At 49.6% G+C, this 15,090-nt stretch overlaps 1 long non-coding RNA gene across 1 annotated transcript; it reads right to left on the bottom strand.

Annotated features, from left to right (window-relative positions):
* Positions 1-14,520: 14,520 nt before the first annotated feature.
* Positions 14,521-15,008, bottom strand: LOC140597840 (uncharacterized). The gene is made up of 2 exons (XR_011999810.1): positions 14,845-15,008; positions 14,521-14,719 (listed from the first exon to the last, which is right to left on the bottom strand). It is a non-coding gene; the product is annotated as an uncharacterized lncRNA (long non-coding RNA).
* Between the last annotated feature and the right edge of the window lie 82 nt (positions 15,009-15,090).

Raw genomic sequence — 15,090 nt, 5'->3', positions numbered from 1 at the left:
GGCCTAGACATTCGGGGCTGGGGATGGGGTTTACAATCCATGTTATTTGGCCTGAGTTTTCTGGTTCATGTTCGTGCCTCAGGACCCTCTGGGGTCCTCGGATTACCAAAGGTGTCTGTGGAATGAAGCATGAGGAGTAGGATGGGCCTTCTAGTGGGAGAATCCCAGGAATCAGGCAGGACCCCCAGGAGTGAGAGCTGCGGGGGCATCCCAGAAAGGGGCAGCCAAGAGAAGGTGTGGAAAGGACCTTAGGGACCACCTGAACCAGTGCTTCTCAAACTTGAGCAAGCATCCGCCCTCTGGAGGGCCCAGAGTCTCCCATGGGACCTGAGAAGTAGCACTGCTAGCAAGCTCCAGATGACACACTGAGAACCACCTCTGGGAGCCAGCCAGCTCCCTTCTGGAGACGCCTCAGTCACATCGCTGGCACGTCTTCCCTCAGCTGGAGCTGCAGTGAGCAGCGAGACCACTCTGGCCCCGGGCCTGCCAGTGGGGTGACCGTGCTCAGCAATGAGGGGTGCTAGCAGGGGCTTGGGGGCCCAGCTGAACTGCTTTTTTTTTTTAATTTTGTTTATGATAGAGAGAGAGAGGCAGAGACACAGGCAGAGGGAGAAGCAGGCTCCATGCACCAGGAGCCCGACGTGGGATTCGATCCCGGGTCTCCAGGATCGCGCCCTGGGCCAAAGGCAGGCGCCAAACCGCTGCGCCACCCAGGGATCCCTGCTTTTTGATCAGCATTGGCTTCCTGCTCCCCAACAGCCAGGCTAGGGCTTCCCCCAGTTGGAAAGGCAGTCCTCTGGGCCTGGAGCCGTGGGGCCTGCAGCCCAGGACTGGGGCTTGTGTCGAGAAGGCCTCACCTGCTTTCCCCGTTCTGGTGAGATGCAGAAGAGGCCAAGTCGGGAGCCTAGCTGAGAGTTGCCACTGCCTCCCCGGCTCAGGCACCTGGTGAAGCCCTCCCTGTGCCCACATGAGCCTGTGGATGTCCTGTCCTTCCCCAGGAATCCGGCAGACGGCCAGCCACACATGCCCCCCACCCTCCCGCCCCAGCTACGGAACAGTGGCAGGTAAGACCTTCCTCATGCGCACCTGGTTCTTCTGCAGTGCTCCTGAGAATTTGCAGGGCTCCTGGGCACCAGCCTGGCCTCCACCTGGAGGGAAGTTGGCTCCGCAGTCTGGAGACTGCTGTTTAGTGGGCTGGGGTGACATGCTCAGGAGCAGTGCCTTCCACGGCTCCTGCCAGTTTGCAGGGGAATGCTGACCTTGAGAAAATGAGGAACCTGCTCATTAGAACAGATCTGCAAGGACTGAGCCAGAGGCGCCTCGGTCACTCAGGGGTGAAAGTAGTTCTATACGCACTCGTGTTTCTGGGGAGCCTGGTGTTGCGGGTGTATGTGGGGAGAAGTATGGGCCATGCTGGGGGCCCTGCCACCACATCCTCCTGTCTCCCCGCTCACCCTTCCCATTTTAACAGGCCCCTTCCCATCACAGTACAACTCCTTTGACTTTTGCATTCAAAACAACCCAAATCTCCCTAGGCCACCAGAAGCCCCCCCACCCCGGCTCAGACCAAACCACCCGAGTGTGCTTCACCTCCCAGCCCCCCAGCCCCCAGCCAACTCCCTGCAGCCTGGTTTCCACCATCCAAAGTCACCTGCTACCTCTTGGGACTGGGTTACTATCTGTGGGGACTTGAGGGACTCTTCCCCTCTTGAGACGCACCCTCAGTCCCCACTGCACCGCACACAGCATCACCTCCTACTGGCCAGGTTAGACTTCCAGCCGCTTCCTTCTCCCTCTAGTTGCATGTCCACTGTTGGGTTCCTGTGGCCACTGCCTTGGTGTTAGGTTCTTCGACAGTGTCCCCGCTCTGGCCCTGGCAGCTTCCTCTATTCCCCTGTGCTCTGCGCCCAGAGTGTTATTTCTAGCCTGGGACTGCTTTGAGCCCCTAGTGGCTTACCCAGCTGCCTCCTGGGCTGTTTTAAAAGCACTTCAAAGCCACACTTTCAAAATGAATTTGCCACATCTCATGTCCTTGTACGTGTGATCCAGGCCAAAAGCCCGGGCCTTACCCTTGACCCTTTCTTATCCCCCACCCCATCCTAGTGCACCCCCCTGCCTCCCCACTAACGCTGCCCAGGCCAGCTACCCTTACCTTCACCTGGATTACACCACCAGCCAGTCTTCCTGCTGGCAGCCTGGACTCCAGTCTTGCCCCACTTTCAGCCTTTTGCCATGACTCAGCCAAGGGAATTTTTTTTTTTTTTTTAAACTTGTTTTTCTTTTGTTTTTTTTTTCTTTTTCTTTTTTTTTTTTTTTTTAATTTATGATAGTCACAGAGAGAGAGAGAGAGAGAGGCAGAGACAGGCGGAGGGAGAAGCAGGCTCCATGCACCAGGAGCCCGATGTGGGATTCGATCCCGGGTCTCCAGGATCGCGCCCTGGGCCAAAGGCAGGTGCCAAACCGCTGCGCCACCCAGGGATCCCAGCCAAGGGATTTTTTAAAAGTGTCTACCTACTGTGTTAGTACAGAGACACAAAAGTGAGAAGGAGGATAAAAGATCAATATAGAAAAATTAACTGCATTTCTATATACTTGTAGTGAAAAATCCAAAAATGAAATAAAAGCAATTCCATTAAAAAAAAAAAAAAAGCAATTCCATTTACAGTAGCATCACAAAGAGTAAAATCCTTAGGAACGTGTTTAACAGAAGTACAAAACTTGCACTCTGAAAACCAAAACATTGAAAGAAATTAAAGGAGATCCAAATACATGGAAAGCCATCCCTTATTCATGGAGTAGAAGACAATATTGTTAAAATAATAATATTCCCAAATTAATCTACACATTCAGGCAATTTCTACCAAAATCCAGACCGACTTCTTTGCAAAAATTCACAAGCTGATCCCAAAATTCATCTACAAATGCAAAGGAACCAGAATAGCCAAAACAATCTTGAAAAAGAAAAGCTGATAGACTCCCACATCTCAATTTCAAAACTTATTATAAAGCTGTTAGTAATCAAGAGAATGTGGTACAGACATAAGTATAGATGTATACAGATCAATGAAATAGAACTGAAGTCCAAAAACAGACCCACACATTCATGCTCATTTAATATTCAGCAAGGGTGCCAAAACATTTCAATGGGGGAAAAACAACCAAAAATCTTTTTATTTAAGCAATGGTGCAGGGACAACTGGATATCTACATGCAAAAAGTCCATGTGTAGCCCTACTTCACACCATATACTAAAATTACCTCAAAATGGATCATACACCTAAAACTACAAAACTCTTAGAAGGAAGTGGATACGTTTTCATTACCTTGTGTTTTGGCAAGGTTTCTTAGACATGACACCAAAGCATAAGCAACAAAAGAATATAGATCAACTGGACTTGATCAAAATTAAAGCTTATGTGCTTCAAGGACACATCAACAGGGAAAAGACAACCAATTACTTGCAAATCATGTATCTGATAAGAGTCTCAATTCTAGAATATGTACAGATCTCTTACAACTCAATAAAAAGAACCCGCTTTAAAAATGAGCAACATCTGAATTTCAGAGTTCATACATGTTGTAACGCATATCAGAATTTCATTCCTTTTTAAGGCTGAATAATATCTCATTGTATGTATAGACCACATTTTGTTTGCTCATCCATCCACCGATGGACACTTGGATTGCTTTCACTTTTTATTGTGAATAATGCTGCTGTGAACATGAACATACAAATATCTGTTCACGTCTCTGCTTTCAGTTCTTTGGGATATATACCCAGAAGTGGAATTGCTGGATCATAGAATAGTTTTGTGTTTAATTTTTTGGGGAACTGCCATACCATTTTCCACAGCAGCTGCACCATTCTACATCCCCACCAGCAGGGAGTGCACAAGGGTTCCAATTTCTCAACAGTGCTTATTATTATTTTTAAATTTTTAATTATTTTTATTATTATCAATAGCCATCTTAATGGCCATGATTTGGTACCTCATTGTGGTCTTGATTTACATTTCCTTAATGACCAGTGATGTTGAACATCTTTGTATGCTTATTGGCCATCTGTATGTCTTCTTCAGAGATATAAATATTCAAAGCCTTGGCCCAGTTTTATTTTATTTTAGTTTGGTTTTAATTATGGCAAAATACACATAACATAAAATTTACAATCTTAATCATTTTTTAGTGTGGAGTCAGTACATTTGCATTGTTGTGCAGCCAATCTCTAAAACTTTTCATCTTGCAAAACTGATATTCAACACCCATTAACCAACCACTCCCCATTTTCCCCCACCCACTAACCCCTGGAAGCCACGATTCTAATTTTCTGGCTCTATGAATTTGATATAAGTGCCTTGTGTAAATAGAATCCTATATAGTATTTGTCTTTTTTTGTGAGCATGATGTCCTCAAGGTTCCCTTTGCCCATTTTGAAGTTTTTTGTTGTTGTTGAGTTATAGAAGTTCCTTATATACAGTAGATTTTAGTCCCTTATCAGCTATATGATTTGCAAATATTTTCTCCCACTCTGTGTATTGCCATTCATTCTTGATAGGTTCTTTGATGCACAAGAGTTTTAAATTTGATAAAGTCCAATTTATTTTTTCTTGTATTGTCTGTGCTTTTTTAAAATTTATTTATTCATGAGACACACACACACACACAGAGAGAGAGAGAGAGGCAGAGACACAGACAGAGGGAGAAGCAGGCTCCATGCAGGGAGCCTGATGTGGGACTCGATCCCAGGTCCCCAGGACCACACCCTGGGCTGAAGTCGGTGCCAAACCGCTGAGCTACCCAGGCTGCCCTGTCTGTGCTTTTGACATCATAAACAAGGAATCACTGCCAAATCCACTGTCATGCTTTCCCTCTATGTTTTCTTCTAAGATTTTCATAGATTCAGCTCATAGGTTAGGTCTTTGATTCATTTTCAGTTAAATTTTGTATTTAGTGTAAGACAAGGGTTCAACTTCATTCTTTTGCATGTGGAGATCCACTTTTCCCAGCGCAGTTGGTTGAAAGGACCATCCTTTCCCCACTGGATGGTCTTGGCATCTGAATAGGCAGCCAGCAAGCATAAGAAAAGACGCTCAACATCATTATTCACCAGGGGACTGTAAGTCAAAATTAGTGAGATACTGATTCACCTCCACTGGTGTGACTATAAAAAAAGACAGGGACGCCTGGGTGGTTCCGCAGTTGTGCGTCTGCCTTCAGCTCAGGGCGTGATCCTGGAGAGCCAGGATCGCGTCCCACATCGGGCTCCCTGTGAGGACCCTGCTTCTGCCTCTGTCTGTGTCTCTGCCTCTGTCTGTGTCTCTCATGAATAAATAGATAAAATCTTTTTTTTTAATTAATTTATTTATTTATGATAGAGAGAGAGAGAGAGAGAGGCAGAGACACAGGCAGAGGGAGAAGCAGGCTCCATGCACCGGGAGCCCGATGTGGGATTCGATCCCGGGTCTCCAGGATCGCGCCCTGGGCCAAAGGCAGGCGCCAAACCGCTGCGCCACCCAGGGATCCCTAAAATCTTTTTTTTTAATTTTTATTTATTTATGATAGTCACACACAGAGAGAGAGAGAGAGAGAGAGAGAGAGGCAGAGACACAGGCAGAGGGAGAAGCAGGCTCCATGCACCGGGAGCCCGACGTGGTATTCGATCCTGGGTCTCCAGGATCGCGCCCTGGGCCAAAGGCAGGCACTAAACTGCTGCGCCACCCAGGGATCCCTAGATAAAATCTTTTTTAGAAAAAAGACATAATAACATAAGTGTTGGTGAGGATGTGGAACAGTTGGAACCCTCATACACTGCTGATGAGCATGTAAAATGATGCTTTAGAAAAATCTGGCAGTTCCTCAAAAGATTAAGCATAGTCACCACATGACCCAGCAATTCCACTCCTAGATACACAATCAAGAGAAATGAAAACAGATGTCCACACAAAGACTTGTATATAGATGTCCATAGCAGCATCATTCCTAAGAGCCAGATAGTGGAAATAACCCAAATGTCCATCACTGATGAATGCATAAATAAAGGTGGTCTACCCAAAGAAATGACATAAAAAGGAATGAACAACTGACACCTACTACAACATGATGGACCTTGACAGCATTTATACTAAGCCAAAACAAGCCAGATGCAAAAGGCCACCTACTGTATGATTCCGTGTATATGATACGTCTACAATAGGCAAGTCTGTAGAGATAGAAAGTAAGATTAGTGGTTGCCAGGGGGTGGGGGTGTGTGAGCACAAGGTGTCTTTCTGGAAGTGGTGAAAATGCCCTAAAATTATGGTGATGGTTGTACAACTCTACAAAAATACTAAGAATCATTAAATGGGTGAATTGTATGTGAATTCTATCTCACCAAAAGCTGTTCAAAAAATACAGTGATCTAAGCTGAGAGGTGTCTGGCAACATAGAGCTGGGCCCCCAACCTCACCTAGGACAAGAACAGCTCCAGGGAGGAAGTACCATCCTGTATAGGATGAATTAACTCAATGAAGCAAGGGGGTAGACAGGTGTTCATGCAGGGGGATCAGCATGTGCTAAGGCTGGTGATGAGAGAGAGCCTGGCATATCTGGACAAATCTAGTGGAGCTGGAACCATGAGCGGGAAGTGGGGAGCAGAGAGATGAGACTAGAGAAACAGGTATGGCTGCATGAGGAAGCCCTCTGCTAGAGCTTGGACTTGCCTCTGAAGACAGTAGGAAGGCACTGGAAGCTTTAACAGGGAAGTAATATGGTCAAATGGCACCATGATCAGCACACTGGTAACTAGCACAGAGGAGTGACATGGGGGCATCTCTTGGCTGCCACTCTCTCTGGTTTTCATCCCCTTTTCTCTACCTCAGATCCAACCTCTAATTTCTTAGGATTCTGGTTTGAGTGAGACCCCACATTCCTGGCTCTAGACTTGGGCCCTGATTGGTTTTGTTTTTTTAAGAGATAGAGAGCACATGAGTGGGGGTGGGGAATGAGGAGCAGAGGGAGAGGGAGAGAATCACAGGCAGACTCCATGTTAACCACAGAGCCTGAGGTGGGGCTCAATCTCACAACCCTGAGCAGAAATCAAGAGGCAGATGCTCAACCGACTGAGCCACCCAGGGTGCCCATAGCCCTCATTGGTTTAAACTGATCAGCACGTTCCTTATCTCCTGCTGCCCCTACATTGATTGGTTCGAGACCAGACACATGACCTCCTTCGGGCCATCTGGGCCAATGAGACACCCATCTTGGAATCTTGGTTGACAAGGTAGAGAGGAAATGGGTCACTTTTAGCAGGATGTGAGCAATGGGGAGGCCCTGAGCTGCTGTCTGTAGGCAAATTGGAGAACATTGCTCAGAATGGCCCCAACACTGAGGAAGCAGGGCGGGAAACGAAGAGAGGAAATTCAGTTCCTCTCTCTCATAGCCTGGAGCCTGGATCAAGCCTTGCCTGAAAGCAGATACTGCCGGACTTCTGAGTTACATGAGTCAGTAAAGTTCTCTTTTGCTTTAGCCAGTTTTGGTCACGTTTTCTGTTATTACAAAGTGCTTGCCAGAAGCGATGCACAGGGCCTTTGCAGTCTCCCTGGAAGGTCCAAGAGGACTGCCCATAAAACGCTGGGGCTGAATTCTGAAAGATGAGGAGGAGGTAATTAGCAAGGTAGGTGGAAGGGCTGTCATGGAGAGAAGGGATGATTTATACAGTGTCTTTCCTGAGGACTTACTAATGACATTCATTCATTACCAGTGCCTGGAAGGCAGACAGCCAGGGGGGATTTCAGTAGCCTGTCAGACAGGAACCCTGAGCCCAAACCCACAATGAGCACGAGAGGGGCCCTGAACCAGGACTGACTGGCACTGAATCCGCTCATCTGCCCTCCTTGCTCACAGGTGTACTGTCCAAGGTGAGGCCCCAAGGGGTCCATGGACATGCCCACGGCCACACAGCAAGGGCTGGACCTGGGACCCAGGTGTGCTGTTTCCTGTGTGCAGTCCTTTCCTCTCCCTCCTTGGGGTTTGACTAGAAGCAACAAACCTTTCAGGGCCGAGCCTGGGAAAAGCTGATTTTGCTGTTTTGGAGAAAAAGTTCACTTACCCCATCTGGAATTGATCCCAGCCCTCTTCCCTGGAGGCTCCTGGCTATGGCTCTGGCCTCTTCACTGTCAAGGACCTCATAAAGCCCATCCATGGGGGGCCTCATTGATTTTCTTTTTTAAAAGATTTTATTTATTTATTCATGAGAGACACAGAGAGAGAGAGAGAGAGAGAGAGGCAGAGACACAGGCAGAGGGAGAAGCAGGCTCCACGCAGGGAGCCCGAAGTGGGACTCGATCCCAGGTCTCCAGGATCAGGCCCTGGGCTGAAGGCGGCGCTAAACCGCTGAACCACCTGGGCTGCCCCAAGACAGAATTATTAACAAGGCTGTATTCACTTGGGAGGGGATTGCGGGCCACACAGCAAAATGGGAGAATCCGGGGCCACTCTGGCAGTAAAGGGTCTAGTTCCTGCAGGGCTTTCCCACCCATGGCCCGATGCTTCCAGAACTTCACTCCCAAACTCAGCCCTGTGCCCCCATCTACTACCAGTGAATTTACCCTATATCCTAATTTCCAACATTCCCAGAAACCACGTGAAGACCCAGGCTGAGCCCCCATGGTGGGCAGGAATCCTGTGCATGGAGCTCCAGGCTGGGCGTGAGCATGGACTTCCCTGGGCAGGGGGCGGGGGGGGGGGGGGCAGGGGGTGCCCACTGTCAGCATGTTGCTGATGGCCTGAGGCCACTGAGAAGGAAGGCTTTAAGGATCCACTACAATCCATGGTTGTCTACTGTTTGCTGGACCCCAGGAACCAGCAGGGGGGCTATGAGCAGGAGCGGTCCCCACCCTGAGCGCCCCCAGGGCTGTTTGGAGGAAGGAGCTATGGGGAACTCACTCATCCAGGCATCAGTAAGTCCTCGGCAGCCCCAAATCATGCGGATCCCCTGCCTTCTGCCAGCGTTGGTGAGCTGTGCAACCAAACAGAGTGACACATATATGGGTCTCAGCAGAGCACACATCTCTTCGTACCCAGATTCCATGATGTTTTTGCACCACAGAGTGAGCTCTCAGGCTGGGGCGCCAGACAAGCCTGACTTGAATCCCTCTGGCCAGTCAGCAGCTGTGTGACCCTGGCTCAGCTGCACGACCTCTCTGGGCCTGCGGGCCTATCTCACAGGATCCTGCCAGGGCGCAGGGGCTGTTGCATGGGAAGTTCTTGGCTTACTGCCTGGCACCCTTGTAAGGGTGCTGCGAAGTGGTGGCTGCTGTTGTTACCCTGGGACCTGCACTTTACCAAGTTCGAGTCTGAAAGCAAAAGGACCACAAGAGAGAAAGATTCTATCCCTGTCAGTTCTGACCCTCCAAGACTGGACCCCAACTCAGAATAGTTAAAGCACACCGCGTCTCAGCTGGAAGGAACGTTGAAGCCCCTCCCTGTACAGACAGGGAGACTGAGGTCCAGAGGGTGAGCATTGTCCAGGTTTGCACGGGAAACTAGTGGGCCTGGAACCCAGGACAGAGGTCTGGATCCAGAGTCCTGGATCTCGTATGTGATTGACCCCCAGGAGACAGACGGACTTAAAGTCATGGCCAAAGAGGAGGTAAGGGGCCGAGGAGTCGCCGCCCAACCACCCGTCACTGTGGTCTGAGTTTCCTCTCCAGGTTGGGTCCTGGGCAGGGGGCAGCAGCAAGATGCACATGGTCCGGGCTTCATAGGCCGCCCCGCACCCCAGAGACAGCTGATGTATGGAGGCCGGGTCCCAGAGGCCATCAGGGGCTCTCCTCAGAGCGGCTCCTGGCATCTGCCCAGGAGTTCCTATCCTGCTCCCCACACCCTGGCTCAGCCTGGGATGAGGAGGGTCTGGGCCTGGCTCAGAGGCCAGCCGGCATCTTGCTGAAGAGCTGGGGACTGGCCAGGTGGCGGGCAGCTCCGGGCACCGAGGGTATTCATGGACTCTTGGCCTTGGGCCTGCAGGAAAGCTGCTCCTCCTCCCCACTCCTGCTCTGAGCGTGTCTGAGCTTGACCCTGGGGGAGCCCACTGGCTCCTGGAGCATCTGGCAGGAGCCACGGGACACAGCATCCTCCACTCTCCCATCTGTAAGATGGGCACATTGGACCGGGTAGTCTTCAAAGTCGTGGCTCCCAGCTTTGAGGATTCTTCAATTCTGCGGCTGGTGGTATCTGGGGAGTCAGGCCAGCTCCCCTTCAGGGAGGGCAGACCTCTGAAGCCATAACTACGCGACCTGACCCTGGATGGCTGGAGCCGATTGGGCCGGGGGCAGGCACCTGACTCACGGGGGCCAATCAGATCCTCTCTCCCAGAATTGGGCTCTAAGACTCACCAGTCAGGCTGGTGGGCAGGTGCTGGAGGGAAGGAGAGACCCAGCCTGGGGCAGGAGGCCCTGGGGAAGCTGGGGGGATGCCTGGCCATTTACTGGATCTGCCCCCACCTCCAACGCTCACTCCCCTTTCTTTTGGGAGAAGCACCAGGTCATCTTGTGGGGAGACTCCCCTTTGCCCACTGAGGGCAGCCTGGAGGGCTTTCCATCCTCACGTCCAGTATGGTCCCAAGACCCCAGCACGGCCCACAGAGCCTCTCAGGACTGAGCACGGGGCCGTGGAGGAGGGGAAGTGGCCAGAGCTTCTGGCAGCTTGGGGACACTGTTTCCTTGTTTTTTTTTTTTTTGTTTGTTTGTTTTTTGTTTTTAATTTTATTTATTTATGATAGTCACACGCAGAGAGAGAGAGAGAGAGAGAGAGAGAGGCAGAGACACAGGCAGAGGGAGAAGCAGGCTCCATGCACCGGGAGCCCAACGTGGGACTAGATCCCGGGTCTGCAGGATCGCGCCCTGGGCCAAAGGCAGGCGCCAAACCGCTGCGCCACCCAGGGATCCCTGTTTCCTTGTTTTTGCCTGGAGATCCCACATCCTGGAGATTCGTGGGTCCCACTCCTCCTCTGGGAGCACTGCTGTACAGATACACTGAGCCAGTGCTGCTGCCATTAAGCAGCTCTGGGCTCTGTTGCGGGCAACAGTGGGGCCCCGGAGGCTTCCTCCCAGGGGTGTCTTTTCCCCCAGGTGCCCTGGCTTGTCTCCTGTCCTTCTGGGACAGCAGGGGGCACGTGGCCAGCTGCCAGCCTGTGGGAAGGGCCTCACCCAAGACCCTCACAGAAAGCTTCAGTGCTTGGTAGGTGAGGTCCAGAGAAGGTACGTCCCCAAGCGCAGCAGCAGAGACGACGAGGACTACAAGGCCTGCCCATTAGTGGCTGTCCTGCAGCAGGCTGGCCACACACTCCAGCAGGGAAGACACCCCCTCTCACTTCCCCAGGGAGAACCGAGGAGGGAGGCCTTTGTCCCCAGGCCAGATGGGCTTTGCACCTGTTCCTCGTTCATAAATGGACTCACTCAGCTGTTCCGTGACTCCCATGACTGGGGGAACCCGCTTCAAGCCCACAAACAGCCCATCCAGGCAGCAGGCTCCCCCCCCCAAGGGCACCAACGTCCCCACTTCCAAATGAGGAACCCGAGGTTCAGAGAAATCACAGGCCTGACCCCAGATCACACAGGCTGAACCAGCTCTCAGACTGCTGGTTAGAGTCCTTCCCCCAGAGGCTTAACTAAATGATTGCTTTTTCCCTTTGTCAATAACAATGTTAATATTATTAAAATAAAATGTTATTCACCAATAATAATAGCCAATGTATACTGAGTGGCAATGTATACTGTGTGTATTTTACACACATCACCTCACTTGATTCTTACAATGACCTTGTGGGGAGGTGGCATCTTTATTATGCCCATTTTGCAGATATGGAAACTAAGGCTTCAGGAGTTTAAGTAACTCCCTTAAGACCACACAACCAGTAAGTGCAGTCAGCTTTAGGGTTGTGCTAGCCACCTTTTCACCTGCTTCCCTCAACAGGGAGGAAGTGACTTCCATGGATCCTTAAAACTCAAGGCTAGCCAGAGGGCCCAGTGAGGGCATGCCTGCGAACATACCTACTAAAGGCCAGATACTTCACCTCCATCCCCTTAACCCTCGTCAGAGTTCAGTGTTGCCCCATTTACCTTAAGGGAATGCTCTCCCCATCATTTCTCCCAGGGTGGGTGAGGCACCTAAAACAGGGGGCCCTCAGGGTTATTTTATTCCACAGAACAACAGTTCTTCAAATGCTAATGGAAGTTAAGGGGGGAAAATGCATTGGTCAAGTAAGAGTGGAAAATAAATAAAATAGATTCCTTCCCTGCAGGATTTCTCGGGGCCTTTATGATGCTCACATACATCTTGACTTGTGGACAGAGTGGTTCATAGTATGGCTATTCCCCCACAAGCGTCATACGGGGGAACCTTTCTTCCCCTGGGACACATATATCAGAGAGATTGGCTTTTCTTCAGGAGGCACTGAGTTACATACATTTGACACCTTTTCTAATTGGAGAAAAATATGATGAAAACTTTTTTTTTAAAAGATTTTATTTATTCATGAGAGAGATACAGAGAGAGAGAAGCAGAGACACAGGCAGAGGGAGAAGCAGGCTTCATGCAGGGAGCCTGAATGTGGGACTCGATCCTGGAACCTTAGGATCAAGTCCCCGACCGAAGGCAGGCGCTAAACCCCTGAGCCACCCAGGGATCCCCCTGATGAAAACTACTTAATTAAAATACCCAATGATGTACATAGATTTTTTTTTCTCCCACAGTTCAGATCATCTTATAGATTTCTGAAATCTTTCTGTGGTTTGTGTGTGTGTGTGCTATAAACATATCTATAACATGTGAATAGGTTTCGGCGCTGTGCTATAATTTAATGTTGTTTGGGATTCCATGATAAGCAGGTGAATCCCTCATTTGGGATATGTAGACCACTTCCACTTTTTGTTGTTTTTATAAATGCTGCTGCAGTAACATCTTTGAGGCTGAACATTCATATAGATCTCTAATTGTTGGCTTAGGATCATTTCCTAGAAGTGGAACTGCTGAGTCAGAGACTATGGATATTTATTGCCAAACTGTTCTTTAGAAAGGATGTACCAACTTGCACCCTGCTTGGCAATGTCTGCATGCCCATTTTCTTGCTCCTTTGCCAACACTGGGTATGATTATTAACTTTTTCTTTTGTCACCAATTTGTGCTTTTTTGATGGCATGTATGGGATAGCTCTCCTGTGGCCTGGCCACTTGCATTTACTCCCGTATTGCCTGATCGGGTTCTTTCCCCAACTTTCTACTGAGAGCTCATCTTTTCTTATTAGCTTAAAAAGTTGTTTTAGTTTTTTTTGTTTTTGTTTTTTAAAGATTTTTATTTATTCATTCACGAGACACACAGAGAGGCAGACACACAGCCAGAGGGAGAAGCAGGCTCCCCGCAAGGAGCCAGATATGGGACTCGATCCCAGGACCCCAGGATCACGACCTGTGCCGAAGGCAGACGCTCAACTACTGAGCCACCCAGGCGCTCCCCCACCCCCCCCTTTTTTTTTTAAGATTTGTATTTCTTCATGAGAGACACACACAGAGAGGCAGAGACATAGGCAGAGGGAGAAAGCAGGCCCCATGCAGGGAGCCCGATGTGGGACTCGATCCCAGGACCCTGGGATCATGCCCTGAGCTGAAGGCAGGTGCTCAACCACTGAACCACCCAGGTGCCCCGGCTTAGAAAGTTCTTAATAAGTTAAAGATATAACCTCTTTGGGCAGCCGGGGTAGCTCAGTGGTTTAGCACCTGCCTTTGGCCCAGGGTGTGACCCTGGAGTCCCAGGATCAAGTCCCACACTGGGCTCCCTGCATGGAGCCTGCTTCTGTCTCTGCCTTTTTCTCTCTCTCTCTCTCAAGAATAAATAAAATCTTAAAAAAATATATTACCTCTTTGTCCTGTGCTTGTGCAAAGCATCTTTGATCCTTATAACCCTGCCCATGAGAAGATCAGATTGGTTTATGAGATGGGAAGTGATTTGCCATTAGCCACACAGTACAGAAGGGAAAGGGACAGGACCAAGACCAAGGGGTCTTATGCTCCATGCTGGGGGTTCAGTGGGACCAATTTTTAGCACCCTCCATTCCCAGCAGCTGACTCTGCCCTGGGCATCCTCTGTTTGTACCCCTGATCCCCACCAGGCCGTGGAAAGGAAAGGACTTCCCTGGACACACCTCCTTTTCATATAAAGTGCCTCAAACCCAAGGACCAGGTGCCTGTGGGCAGCTGTACCTCAGGGGAGCTTAAAGTTACCTGGAGGAGTCAAGAAGGCTCCATGGAGGTGATGTTTATGTGGGGACTTGAAGCGACATTCAACAGTGCTGCCCTAGAAGAAATATTATGTGAGCCACATGTGCTATGTTAAAAGTTAAGATATTGAGGGACACCCGGGCGGCTCCATGGTTGAGCGTCTGCCTTCAGCTCAGGTCGTGATCCCGGGGTCCTGGGATGGAGTCCCACATTGGGCTCCCTGCGGGGAGAGGCAGACTCTTCATTCTCCAAAGAATGAAAATTTAAAATCTTTTGCTTTTTAAAGATTATTTATTTGTTTATTCTTGAGAGACACAGAGAGATAGAGGGGCAGAGACACAGGCAGAAGGAGAAGCAGGCTCCATGCAGGGAGCCTGATGCGGGACTCGATCCCAGGTCTCCAGGATCACACCCTGGGCTGAAGGAGGCGCTAAACCGCAGAGCCACCCGGTTGCCTGAAAATTTTAAATCTTAAAAAAAAAAAAAAAAAGTTGATATCGAAACTTTGCATCCAAAATAGTACTCATTCCATATATCATTGCATTTTTAAAAATATTAATGAGGGATTTTTCATTCCTTTTTTTTGGGTACAAACCTTAAAAATCTCCTTTGGACTGGCCACCTTTCATGTGCTCAGTGGCCTTTGTGTGGGAGGGGTCCCTGCACTGGACACTGCAGGTTTAGGCCATCACTATACTCTAGGAGGAGAAGGGAGGGCCGCCCTGGAGGAGCAAGCCCTGTGAGAGGGAGCAAGAGGGGAGTCAGGAGACAAAACGGCTTTGAGAGACGGCAGTGGCTTGATCAGCCTGGCCGGGGGTGGGGCACAGAGGAAGGTGTTCAG

The sequence above is a fragment of the Vulpes vulpes genome, chromosome 2, assembly GCF_048418805.1.
Source record: "Vulpes vulpes isolate BD-2025 chromosome 2, VulVul3, whole genome shotgun sequence".
NCBI lineage: Eukaryota > Metazoa > Chordata > Mammalia > Carnivora > Canidae > Vulpes > Vulpes vulpes.
Note: the sequence above shows the minus strand (reverse complement) of the source record. Positions and strands in the feature narration are given on the sequence as shown.